Below are 12,510 nucleotides of genomic sequence, written 5' to 3'. Positions count from 1 at the left end.
ATATATATATATATATATATATATATATATATATATATATATGATGAGACTTACCAAACAAAAGCGCTGGCAGGTCGATAGACACACAAACAAACACAAACATACACACAAAATTCTAGCTTTCGCAACAAACGGTTGCTTCGTCAGGAAAGAGGGAAGGAGAGGGAAAGATGAAAGGAAGTGGGTTTTAAGGGAGAGGGTAAGGAGTCATTCCAATCCCGGGAGCGGAAAGACTTACCTTAGGGGGGAAAAAGGACGGGTATATACTCGCACACACACACATATCCATCCTCATATACACAGACACAAGCAGACATTTGTAAAGGCAAAGAGTTTGGGCAGAGATGTCAGTCGAGGCGGAAGTACAGAGGCAAAGGTGATGTTGAAAGACAGGTGAGGTACGAGCGGCGGCAAATAGAAATTGGAGATTAGCGGAGATTGAGGCCTGGCGGATAGCGAGAAGAGAGGATATGCTGAAGGGCAAGTTCCCACCTCCGGAGTTCTGACAGGTTGGTGTTAGTGGGAAGTATCCAGATAACCCGGACGGTGTAACACTGTGCCAAGATGTGCTGGCCGTGCACCAAAGCATGTTTAGCCACAGGGTGATCCTCATTACCAACAAACACTGTCTGCCTGTGTCCATTCATGCGAATGGACAGTTTGTTGCTGGTCATTCCCACATAGAAGGCTTCACAGTGTAGGCAGGTCAGTTGGTAAATCACGTGGGTGCTTTCACACGTGGCTCTGCCTTTGATCGTGTACACCTTCCGGGTTACATGACTGGAGTACGTGGTGGTGGGAGGGTGCATGGGACAGGTTTTACACCGGGGGCGGTTACAAGGGTAGGAGCCAGAGGGTAGGGAAGGTGGTTTGGGGATTTCATAGGGATGAACTAACAGGTTACGAAGGTTAGGTGGACGGCGGAAAGACACTCTAGGTGGAGTGGGGAGGATTTCATGAAGGATGGATCTCCATTTGGATGTGCCAGATGAAGAAGACTGGTGCTCGAGAGGTAGGCGAAGTGATCAACCACTAAATGCTGATATAACTGCATTGTGTGACAAAGTTAAGCATTTGAAAGGAGGAGAAAGAGAGCATATGGAAGAATTACTGTGGGAATTTAAGGATTTGTTTTTTCCACAAGGGCCGTTACTAGCAACTCCATTAGTTCAACATAGGATACCAACAGGAAATGAAGCACCTGTTTACCATAAACCATACAGAATACTGAGGTATTTGCAGCCAATTGTGGAGGATTTCATTGATCAGCAGCTTGCGGACAGTATTATAGAGCATAGTAATAGTTGCTGGGGAGTGGGCATTGTCATTGAGCCTAAACAATCTATGGGTGGAACTAAGAAATACAGGTTCTGTTGTGATTACCGATACCTCAATAATAAGACAGTAATGGACGCATACCCCATTCTAAACATATCAGAGACTTTGGATCACTTAGTACAGTGCCAGTACTTTTCTACGATGGATTTGACAAGTGGTTATCATCAGTTAGAGGTGGCTCCAGAGGACTGTCCAAAAACTGCTTTCTCTACTCCTGGAGGCCATTATCAGTACATTAGAATGCCATTCAGTTTGAAAAACGCTCTGGCAACATTTCAGAGGTTGCTAGATACCGTCTTGAGGGGTTTGAAAGCACAGCAGTGTCTGGTCTATTTGAATGACGTTATAGTGTTTTCAAGTAGTATGGAGCAACATAGACAGTGGTTAAGGGAAGTCTTTATGAGGTTAAGAGCAGTTCATTTGATGTTGAGTCTAGAGAAGTGTCATTTGCATTAGAAGAAGTAAAATATTTGGGTCATATTATCAGTAAGGATGAAGTGCAAACAGATCCGAGGTTGGTACAGGCTGTAAGGGATTTTCGGGAACCGAAAACAGTTAAGGTAGTGCAGTCATTCATCGGAATTTGCAATTTATATCGAAAGTTTGTGAAGGGTTTTGCAGATTTAGCACAGCCATTGATGCGATTGTTACGGAAGGGTGTGAAATTTGAGGGGACAGAAGAGTGTCAGAAAGTGTTTGACAAACTGAAAGAAGTGTTAACATCAAGTCTGGTTGGGGTTGAAGGATTCATCCACTAGACTCACTAGATGGGCTGTGAGGCTTAGTGAATTTGACTACGAGGTGGTGCACAAGTTGGGAAGAAGCACAGTAATGCAGATGCACTAAGTAGGAAGGTGGCTAAAGTAGAAGTCATAGGCTATGACCTAGCAGAATGGCAAGAATTACAGGACGTAGACAATGATTGTAAATTGTATTGGACACAGCCACAATTTAATATGTACAATGGTCTTCTGTGCAGGGAAACGAAGTTAGGGCCAAGGGTGGTAGTGCCAGCGAAGTTGAGGGATGAGGTTTTAAAGGAAGCACATGATCACATGTTATCTGGTCATGGAAGGTGTAGAGTGATGAATAGGAGAGTGACAGAGAGGTATTGGTGGAGAGGTAGGAAAGTAAATGTGGATCAGTATGTCAAAAATTGTATACCATGTGCACAGAGAGCAGATTTCAGCCAGAAACAGATACAGCTACAACGATTACCGGAAGCAATATGTCCATTCTCCATGCTGGGGATCAATGTCTTAGGACCTTTCAGGTGAACATCATCGGGGAACAGATTCATTCTGACAATAATAGACCATTTTTTGAGGTATGAGGAGATAGTGGCTATGCCAAATCAGCAGGTAACAATGGTCGTGCAAGCGTTAGCAAACAACTGGATTTTGAAGTTTTGTGTACCGGAGACAATAATTACTGACCAAGGGACCATCTTCATGTTGGATTTAATGAAGGAACTGTGTAAATTGTTGAACATAAAGAAGTTGAGGATGAGCACGTTGCATCCTCAGGCCAACAGAAGGACAGAACAGGTACACAGAACAAGATACTGATTTTTTATGTGGATTCTCATCACCATCAGAGGGACGAGTATTTGAAGCATATTGTATGTGCATACAATGCAAAAGTCCACACAAATACCGGTCTGTCTCCGTATGAGGTAGTGTACAGGCGAAAAATGCCATCACCGTTTGATCTGGTGAGGCTACAGAAAGGAAGAACCGGTGAATCTGTATGTGAATTTGCAAGGACAAGTCAGGATGTTTGGAAACGGATACAAAAGGTTAATATGAAGGCTTTGGAAAGGCAGGAAGGTGCAGTAAATTGCAATATAGAGTGGGGGAATGAATAATGTTGTACAGCTCCTATATACAAAAAGGGAAAACAAAGAAGTTCCTCACGAGGTATCAAGGGCCATACCAAATTGTTGAAACCACATCTTCCGTTAATGTTAAGCTTCAGCTGCCAACTAGAACAACGCTATTACACATTGGGCAGTTACGGCCATTTAAAGGTTGCCTGTATGTGATTCCAGGCGTGTCACAGGAAGGAAAGAGGAAGAAAGAGAGAGTGAAGAGAGGTGCTAAGCACAGACAAAATCAGGAAGATAGAGTACAGCATGAAGTACCATATGCTATGCGATCCAGAAAGTAGTAGAGTGTTTGTAGTTTTCTTTGTTTTCTCATCATGTATCATTGGATTTGTGTAGAGTAATTAGGCATTGTATTTTCATATGTTGTATGTATTTTCGAATATAGGCTGCTGCGGACAGCAGTCCTTTTGGAGAGGGAGGAAAGGTGATGGTGATTCCTGTCCTCAGGTGACTGAAAGGGGGAGCATTGGCGGTGATTCATCTCTTCATCATCAGGGTGGACGCTTTACGGGTGCAGCGCCTGGATGGGGGTGTGCTGTACACAAGGCAGGAAGATGTGGTGGTGTCGAGTTAGCAGTGGGCATTGAGGTTGGCATGGAACATATGGGAAATGCAGACTGAAGTAAGGAGGCATGAGGAAGTGTTCAAAGAGCTTAGGCAATGTGCAAAGGGCAAGGGAATGCTGAAGGAAGTTGCAGGGGAGTATAAGAAATTGCATGAGGCTTATAAGATGCTATGGAAGCAGGTAGGACAGATGGAGGAAGCGGTGCCACGGGTAAGACGGAAATGAGGATGGCTGAATGCAGGGAGAAAATTTTTAAAGGCAGTTTTTGGAACCACAGACAAAAGCAATATAAAAGAACTGAACAACATGGTGGAAGTGGTGAGGCAACTCGCAGAGGAGAGTAGGGCAGTGGAAGCTTGGCATGCAACTCAGATAGGGACATTGTAAGTCCTGAACAATACACAGTTGCTCCGTGCGTTAGCAGGGCAGGTAGTGGTATAGACTAAGGCGTCGGAAGACGTAATAAATCGTAATCTGTGAACCTTACAGGGGCATCTAGAAGTGCTAGATAGCAAGGTGGTAAGTACCAATCTGGACACATGCATGGTGCAGTTATTTTTAGTCAGGGGGAAAGGAATAGACTGTCAAAGGGACATCATTGAACCAAAATCGAGCTTGCAACGGGTCGGGATGCATTGGATCTTCTCCACCTACGAGAATTTGGTAGTAGTAGCAAGTTGTTTTCAGCGGGGAGTATTTGCAGAAGTGAAATGTATAGAGCTTGAGGGGAGTGGAATTTTAATCAATGGAACTAAGTGTAACATAATAGGATCAACCTTCCACCTGCCAGTGTCAATTTCAGGAGCCACCCAATTAGATGTTACACAGCCACAGCTGTACTGGCGAGAAGCCACTTTAGAGTTTTTGGCAAGGCAGAATCTGACCTTGTTAAATCAAACTCTGGAGACAGGTCTGTTGAGATCCGAAAACCAGTTCATTTTAGAGCAAGAGTGGCGCATATCAGCCGAACAGCTTGTGCAACATGTCGCTCAGTATACGGAAAGGCAACAGCAAATAATGATAATTTTGATGAGCACCTCTGTGCCAAGTGTCATCGCAGCCTTAACTTTGTTATGTGTTGTTTTCTTTCTGATCAGGCGGAGAGCTAATTCAAAGGGGGAACCAAGGGTAGTCCAAGTCCCAGCGGACTGGATACTGAGGGCGCAAGACGAGTAGGTAAGTGGTTGATGGAGCAGTGGTCATCCAGTAAGGAATTTTTACATTTTGTTTCATGTTATGGTTTTAAGGGGCACTAGACCACATTTAAGTTTTCTAATAGTAAGGAAATATGCCATAGGTGCCGACCCAAACAAGTTAAGAGCTAGTTAAGGGTTGACCCGGGTACCGGGTCTTTCCGAAGAGGGGAATAATGTAGCAGCACCACCGTTCAGGATAGGGAAAGTTAGTTTCATACTATATTCTGAGCACAAGTTATAACCAGGTGCAAGCCGGATTGCAGTGAGTTACGCATACCAAGAGTTACGAAGTAGAACAGAGGCCACAGGGCCATCAAATGGCTGAAAGAGTATACGTAGCTGTTTGGCATGTCACAAATCACAGGCAGAAGGGGCCCACTGGCCAACCTAGCGTGTTATGAGTATGTGACGCAAAGGGGCATGTATGGCAAAACAGAGGCACACAGCTGCATATAAATAGGCGCGGGTTTCTAATGAGATTCATTCAAGTGTGTCAGCTCTCCTGGACGGCGGGGCATGTCACACCACCAGCTACACACAGCAGCAGATGGGGTGCCAGCATTCCAGTCCATGGCGGATCACTGGTTCGACCCTCTGAGGCCGACGTGGGGTCCGTAGCCAGCCAGCGGCGGGCCACTCCACTGCTCAATACCTCAGGCAGTTGTCCTAGCTTCCAACACATGCCAGAGGCATCCCAAGTCGAGGGCCACAGATTCGGACTTCGGATCATGGGCACTTGTTGTCACCGCGATCTTAGCCATGCAGGCGAGAACCATGCAGCTGGCTGCCTGCGCCTCACACCGAGTGCCGCTGAGTCAGCAGAGACGCAGACCACGGAGTCAACTGCCGGCATCCTGACGACGACCGACTCCGCTGCCGTACAAGGCCGACACACAGCAGTGCGTGCATGGGTCACTGAGGCAGCCATTCTGGGCCAAGCCGTTTCACAGACAGCGAAGTGGTGTCCTCAGCATTGCGGAACCCAGTGACACAGATCGAGAGGAATGGGGGCACTGTAGTTGGAAACAATAAATCACTTGGAAAGCTGGGATGAGTCTTAATACTGTGCCTTCTACCTCTTTCTGCTATATTTGGTGTTGCTGTTACATTCAGTGGGAGAAGTTGCCACTATAATACATTAGCTACAATTATATCTAGTGAAGACCTAAATGAAAGGCTTACGGAAGTCGGACAAAGTGTAGATAGTAAACTTAAATATGTAAAAGAAGAGCTAACAGAGTCTTTGAATGAAATCATATCTGACAGTATTAAAATACATGAGCATACAATAGAGCACATACTGTTACATGTAACAAATATTAAAATACAAAGAAAATAGACAAAGTGACAGAATAGATTCAGAAAATATAAGAACATATCTATAACTATCCCCAAGCAAGGAGACAATTATAGTTATTCTAAGTTTTATAAGGGGGAACAAAGAATAGCAATAGAGATAATAGCAAGATCAAGAAATGATGGGTGTAACACAGTTACATGTAACAAATATTAAAATACAAAGAAAATAGACAAAGTGACAGAATGGATTCAGAAAATATAAGAACATATCTATAACTATCCCCAAGCAAGGAGACAATTATAGTTATTCTAAGTTTTATAAGGGGGAACAAAGAATAGCAATAGAGATAATAGGCAGATCAAGAAATGATGGGTGTAACATATCACTTTGGTAAAGTGATGTGTTGCACAAAGTCTATTGTAAGAGGAGCATTCAGTAATTAATGCAACACATCTTTTTTTCTGACAGCAAACTCTGGTAAACTCCTCCCCAACAGGCCATGAAGGCCCAACGGTACTGACTGGCCGCCATGTCATCCTCAGCTCATAGGCGTCACTGGATGCGGATTTGGAGGGGCATGTGGTCATCACACTGCTCTCCCGGGCGTATGTCAGTTTCCGAGACAGGAGCCGCTACTTCTCAATCAAGTAGCTCCTCAGTTTGCCTCACAAGGGCTGAGTGCACTCCACTTGCCAACAGCGCTTGGCAGACTGGATGGTCACCCATCCAAGTGCTAGCCCAGCCCGACAGCACTTATCTTCGGTGATCTGACAGGAACCGGTGTTACCACTGCAGCAAGGCCGTTGGCTTTTTCTGACAGCAGATTGGTTTTATTCAGGATTTTAGTAGACCATATTATTCCCTACTCTTCTGACTACAAAAATCTATTTTCCAACATAATCCCTATTCAGTGTGAAAGCCTTATGCCACCTTACTTGGAGGGCCTGTATGCCCACATGGACCACTCTACAGGTTGACATTGGAGCCAACATTTTGCTGCGTTAATAACCTCCACATCATCCATGTACTGTTTCCTGCAGCGTGCATCCTTCTTTGGGCTGAAAACATGGAAGTCAGAAGGCGTGAGTTCCCAGCTGTAGGGAGAATGAGGGAAAAGAGAGCTGTGAAGTTTTGTGAGCTCCTCTCCAGTGCCTCAAGGCTCCGTTTTGGGCTCACTGCTATTCCTCATCTTCATTAATGATCTTCCTCTTTATTCTGAGACAAACAGCAAATTTACCCTGCTCACTGATGATCCCACAATTGTAATTGATAATTTGATAGATCACAATCTTGAACAAACTACAAATACTATTTTTAATGACATCTTAAAATGGTCTCTCACACAATGCAAATAAAACTCATTATATGAGGTTCCATACATCACAATGTAATCTCGATGAAATTAACATAAAATGTAGAGATAAACCAATACAGAAAGTTGAAGATACAAAATTCCTGGGTGCTTATTTAGACAGCAAATGTAATTGTTCAGTTCACATCCTTCATCTATGTAAAAAACTTAGCTCGGCAACATTTGCATTACGGGTTATTTCTTCAGTGGCTGAAATTGACGCCATTAAGGTTGCCTACTTTGGTTACTTCCACTCGTTGATGTCATATGCTATCATATTCTGGGGGAACCAACTACTTGCAAAAAAAGTTTTCACTGTCCAAAAAAAAAGCAATCAGAATAATGTGTGGGGTCCATCAAAGACACTCTTGCAGGCACTTGTTTCAAAAGATAGATATCCTAACAACTGCCTCACAGTATAGTTTTTCCTTGCTGGCCTTTGTGTGCAAAAATTATTCTATCTACCAAGAGAACAGTAAATTCCATGTCTATAACACCAGAAACAAAAACAATCTACATGTCAAAATGAAATGTCTCACTCTGGTACAAAAAGGAGTTTACTACTCCAGCATTAAGCTGTTAAATGCTCTCCCACTACATATCAAATGTGTTCATACAGAACCGCTAAAATTTAAACAAGTTCTCAAAGATTACCTGACAGAGAAATCTTTTTATACTGTGGATGAATATTTGAAAGAAAATGTATACCATCACTAAACTTATTATGTCTAGAACTAGTTCAATTGATTTTATTGAGAATTTGAGCATTATCACACTTTTAGTAACAACAGATTGGCTGTACCTGTATTTACTCTTGTAGGCCTAATATCTGATTTAACTTTGTGCTCTTATTTACAATCTTTATTTGAAACTCCTTTTTCTGTTAAATGGTTGTTACGCTATCTAGCTGACATTGTATCTATTACTGTATTTATAGTATGTCTTACTTAAACTATGTACAATTTGGCATTGAATTGCCCTTGTATTTATTGTAAGTTTAAATTGAAACCTGTACAATTTGACATGTTCCATATCCTTGTGATTGACTCACTAACTGGATCTATGGAACATGAAATAAATAAATACAGACTTGTGTGAAACCTATTGTTGTCATGGAGAAGGAGAAATTAGTTTGTATTTTTGTGGTAACATACATGCTGAAGTCGTTTCTTCAATTTCCTGAGGGTAGCACAGTACACTTCAGAGTTGATCATGTAAGTAGGCTGTATAGTTTTTTTTTTATTGATAACGCCACGTAGCACTCTATATGAAAATCACTGGCTGTGCTGTGTGCAGTCTGTGGCTGGTTTGCATTGTTGTTGGCTATTGTAGTGTTGGGCAGTTGGCTGTTAACAGCGCGTAGTGTTGCGCAGTTGGAGGTGAGCCGCCTGCAGTGGTGGATGTGGGGAAGTGAGATGGCGGATTTTTGAAATTTGTAAGACTGGATGTCCTGAACTGCTATATATATTATGACTTTTGAACACTATTAAGACCCAGTAAAGAATAATTTTATGATCTACTTCCAAAAAAACGAGGGAGCGCAAAAAGACGTTTCCACTTCACAGGAATTGCATACATAATTTTTGTCAGTGACTTGGTAACTTGTCTGCTAGAGTAAGTTACAGTGATGCATCACTCTAGTGTTAAGATGTGACATAGGTATTAAACATGGCCATTTTACTGTAATATTTTTTCTGCTTGAGCTTTGTCATGTTTAGGTATAAGTTATTGCATTTGCTGCTGCTGTTTGCCAGGCATAGTGCTACTAAATTTCAGTTTGTATTACTCTGTTAAGCCAGATTTACTACTGATTTATTTTTCTTGTTGCTGCAGATTGGCTCATATTAGTGATAATGTTGCATTTGCTTTGCTAGCTTATATATAGATATTGCTGCTTGCTTTGCCAATTTGAATTTTTTCGTCATTGCTGTTTGTGTTAACTGTTTTGTGCTGCTGCATTGCCTCGTCCCTTAGTTTAGCATCTGAGCTCAGTAGATTTAAGTTAGCTTAAGATGGGGTAGGCTATATGAGAGAACAAATTGTGATGAATTGGAAGAAATACATTGAGAAGCTATAAGAAAATGAAACTTCCTGGCAGATTAAAACTGTGTGCCCGACCGAGACTCGATCTCGGGACCTTTGCCTTTTGCGGGCAAGTGCTCTACCAACTGAGCTACCGAAGCACAACTCACGCCCCGTCCTCACAGCTTTACTTCTGCCAGTATCTCGTCTCCTACCTTCCAAACTTTACAGAAGCTCTCCTGCGAACCTTGCAGAACTAGCACTCCTGAAAGAAAGGATATTGCGGAGTGCTGGTTCTGTAAGGTTTGCAGGAGAGCTTCTGTAAAGTTTGGAAGGTAGGAGACGAGATACTGGTAGAAGTAAAGCTGTGAGGACCGGGCGTGAGTCGTGCTTCGGTAGCTCAGTTGGTAGAGCACTTGCCCGCGAAAGGCAAAGGTCCCGAGTTCGAGTCTCGGTCGGGCACACAGTTTTAATCTGCCAGGAAGTTTCATATCAGCGCACACTCCGCTGCAGAGTGAAAATCTCATTCTGGAAACATATCCAAGGCTGTGGCTAAGCCGTGTCTTCGCAATATCCTTTCTTTCAGGAGTGCTAGTTCTGCAAGGTTCGCAGGAGAGCTTCTGTAAAGTTTGGAAGGTAGGAGACGAGATACTGGCAGAAGTAAAGCTGTGTGGACCAGGCGTGAGTCGTGCTTCGGTAGCTCAGTTGGTAGAGCACTTGCCCGCGAAAGGCAAAGGTCCCGAGTTCGAGTCTCGGTAGGGCACACAGTTTTAATCTGCCAGTAAGTTTCATATCAGCGCACACTCTGCTGCAGAGTGAAAATCTCATTCTATAAGAAAATGGTTTGGCCAAAAAAGTATTTTGAAAGAGGATATGAACAAAAAAGTAGGGTTTAGGGACAACAGGTTTAGGTAGGATTTTCTTGGAAATAAATGATAAGGTAAGATAATGGAAAATAAATAATGAGGTAAGAAATATTTGAACATATAAATACAGAAAGCATGCTTGGATTGGATTTTTTTTGGTGGAAACAAATGTTGAAATAAGAGAAAAGATATATGGAATGAAGTTTTGGGTTGGACTGCAGTACCAAATGTTACACTGAAAACGAACCCTGTCTTTCCTTTTGTATTATTCTGCTATGTGTTTATGTACCCTTGTGTATTAGTCTTTTTCCTGTCTTTATGTGTTTAGCTAATAAGATTTATGTTGTAGAATTTTTCAAATACTATGTTATTTTCTTCGTAAAGATGTTTAGCCATTATTTATTCTGTTTTGTTTTAATGCTCATGTGTGAAGTTGATGTTTCGAAAGTTATTCTGATCTTTTATGTATGTACTTATGTCGTAATTCCTGTAACACTGATGTATATGTTATTTCAATTCTTTTGTAAAGCCTGTACTACAAATGTTATCTGTACTGTTATGTTCTTTAATGATGTATTTTGTACCTTTGTAATTGTATTCTTATGTTGTAAATTTATAATTGTATAGACACCAGTTCTTCAAATTAAGTATCATTTCACTGCACACGTTTCTGTTGGTCATAATATATGCACAGTATGTGAGCAGTTGGGACTGTTAGTGTTTGGACGTGTGTTAATAATTCAGCAAGGGACTGGTTAACAGCATTGCTGGTTCTAAGGACATTAAAAAAAAAATTGTGAGTGCACAAGTGGTGGTTTATGGACTTGCTATATTGTCCGCAAGACTCGTCGATGGTGATTGTGCAACTGCACAGTCGCAACAGATGGCTGCTGGCCGTCTCTACAAGGACTACAGTGTGGTTAGACACTGGACTCGCATTCGGGAGGACGACGGTTCAATCCCGCGTCCGGCCATCCCGATTTAGGTTTTCCGTGATTTCCCTAAATCACTCCAGGCAAATGCCGGGATGGTTCCTCTGAAAGGGCACGGCCGACTTCCTTCCTCATCCTTCCCTAATTCGATGAGACCGATGACCACGCTGTCTGGTCTCCTTCCCCAAACAACCAACCAACCAAGGACTACAGTGGGTCTGCATCTTTGATGGCCCACCAGTACCATTATTTCTACAAGGACTACAGTGGGTCTGCATCTTTGATGGCCCACCAATACCATTATTTCTACAAGGACTGCAGTGGGTCTGCACCTCTGGTGGCCCACCAATACCGTAATCTCTACCAGGACTACAGAGGGTCTACTCTGTGATGACCTACCTACCAATATTCTTCACAACTTCGACTGACTCTGCTGTGGGTTTGCTCTGTTGTGGCCCATTACCTGTCTGCATGTCAAGAGTCAGCACTATCTTTCCGTTGAAAGGACAACACTACTTCTTCAAGACTGCATGGAAATCCACTACTTCCATGTGCATTTTCTTTTAGTGCTCAGACTTTGAGAAAAAAAAAACACTGTAATTTTACTGTGATGAATGATCAGGACTGTTTTTATGGAGTGTGAGAAAATTTTAGCTTTTGACCAACATTGTATCAATAAGTGTGTGCATTTGATATATTTGTTATTGTAATTATGAAAAATTTTATCAAATCATTATTGGCCACTGCCCAAAACAATTTGTAAAATTTTTTGTGTGGAGCATGGGGGCTATGTAAGTAGGCTGTATAGGTTTTTTTTTATTGATAACGCCACGTAGCACTCTATATGAAAATCACTGGCTGTGCTGCGTGCAGTCTGTGGCTGGTGTGCATTGTTGTTGGCTATTGTAGTGTTGGGCAATTGGCTGTTAACAGCACGTAGCGTTGCGCAGTTGGAGGTGAGCCGCCAGCAGTGGTGGATGTGGGGAAGTGAGATGGCACATTTTTGAGAGCGGATGATCTGGACGTGTGTCCATCAGAGACAGTACATTTGT

The 12,510-nt window shown here is 42.5% G+C and overlaps 1 pseudogene; it reads right to left on the bottom strand.

Moving 5' to 3' along the window:
• Nucleotides 1-6,977: 6,977 nt before the first annotated feature.
• On the bottom strand, nucleotides 6,978-7,095 carry LOC126197135 (5S ribosomal RNA; annotated as a pseudogene).
• Nucleotides 7,096-12,510: the final 5,415 nt, after the last annotated feature.

Source organism: Schistocerca nitens, chromosome 7 (assembly GCF_023898315.1).
Source record: "Schistocerca nitens isolate TAMUIC-IGC-003100 chromosome 7, iqSchNite1.1, whole genome shotgun sequence".
NCBI lineage: Eukaryota > Metazoa > Arthropoda > Insecta > Orthoptera > Acrididae > Schistocerca > Schistocerca nitens.
Note: the sequence above shows the minus strand (reverse complement) of the source record. Positions and strands in the feature narration are given on the sequence as shown.